We start from the raw sequence: 1,551 nt of genomic DNA, 5'->3' as shown, positions 1-1,551 counted from the left end.
GATGGGAGGGGGTCCTCTCATCCCCCCTCCCCGGCGTTGCTCCTCAGGGAATTGCCTCCTCTTATCTCCCCAAACTGCCCCTCAGGGATCGCCCCTCACCCTCCTCGGGGATCACCCGCTCATCCCCCAAACTGCCCCTCAGGGATTGCTCCCCCCGCCCCCCCCCCCCCGTTGCTCCTCAGGAAAATGCCTTCTTATCCTCAGAACAGCCCCCCCAGGCACGGTCTCTCATCTTCACGGATCGTCCCTCATCCCCCAAACTGCCCCTCGGAGATGCCCCAGGAGGCCCATGGCTCGGGTGTGGGGGCTGCCCTGCACCCTCGGAGGGTGATGCCCCGGCAGGGAGGGGGGTACAGGGTTTGGGTTTGGTGCAGGGTTTGAGCTGCTGTGCTTCCCTCGTGAGGGGAGAAAGTGGGATTGGGAAACTGCATCCCACATTTTATCCCCTTGCTTGGGGATACGCACCCGGGTCTGGAGTGTGGGACCCCTCAGTTTGCTCTCCAGCACCCTGAGAGGTGACTCTGGCCCTCATCATGGTTAGTCAGTGTCACCCCAAATCTGTCCCAGTGTTGAGTCTCTCCTGACGATCCCAGGATGGGTCTGGTGTTTTGGGGTGAGAGTGTTTTCCCTGGAGGGATGGTGTGAGTGGGGCAGGAACAGTGCAGAAAACCCCAAATCCCTAGATCTCGCTTGGAAATAATCCTTGGTTTTGTGGGTAGTGGAGGCGAGGAGGAACAGTCTCCCAGACTGCCTGATCCCAGCCGACAGAAATGGATCGGGGAGAGCAGCGAGGGTGGAAAGGAAAGGGCAATGATTTGAGAACCCAGATTTCTACCACAACATTTTGTTTTTAAAATAACCTTTCTTGAATCTTTCCCGAAGCCCTGTATTTTGGGGGTTAACGCACTGCTATAAAGAGCCGTGTTGAGAATGACACCTGAGCCTGAGTAACCCCTCGAGTTTAACGCTTAAGGCCGAGCTGCCATTTAGGAGTTTGCAGCTCAGAGGAGCTGGGACTCGCCTCCACCTGGATGATGCAGAACTGATGTGGCTGATTGACACTGGGCTGGTTCCTTGAGGGAGCTCTGGAGGATCCATGTGTGCCACCCACTCCCACCGCCCCGGGAAGGGCCTCCTGAGCAAGAGCTGTTCACTCAGAGACAGGACCTGCTTTAATTGGGGTGAGGGAGGGTCCTTGGTGTACCTGGAAGTGCTGCTTGGCAAAGGGAACATTGCTCCAAACATCTTCAAACTATCACATTTCTCCTGAGTGCTCCCGTTCCTGGAAGTTCCCCCTTCAGATTTCTCCTTTTCTCTCGCTTTCAGAACAAACCACGCTTGTTCCAGGCTGGTTTGAGCGTCCAGGGTGTCAGCTCTGCTCTCTTATAATTTGAAGCTTAATTAGTATTTGAGTAAGCTCGCTCCTGTTCTGACAACTAGGCTTGCTGGGTGGGGAGGGGCGATGTTCAGCCCAGAAATAAATGGAAAATAAATGAAGCTTTAAAATAATAATAATAATAATAATAATAATAATAATAATAATAATAATAA

The 1,551-nt window shown here is 53.6% G+C and overlaps 1 protein-coding gene across 1 annotated transcript in view; it reads left to right on the top strand.

The window, feature by feature from the left end:
* Positions 1 to 1,551, top strand: part of BTBD2 (BTB domain containing 2) — a 25,180-nt gene that overhangs the window by 702 nt on the left and 22,927 nt on the right. The window lies entirely within an intron of this gene.

This window comes from Corapipo altera, unplaced genomic scaffold (genome assembly GCF_003945725.1).
Source record: "Corapipo altera isolate COAL_440 unplaced genomic scaffold, ASM394572v1 138, whole genome shotgun sequence".
Classification (NCBI taxonomy): domain Eukaryota; kingdom Metazoa; phylum Chordata; class Aves; order Passeriformes; family Pipridae; genus Corapipo; species Corapipo altera.
The sequence above is the reverse complement of the archived record's forward strand: the minus strand, read 5'-3'. Positions and strand labels throughout refer to the sequence as shown.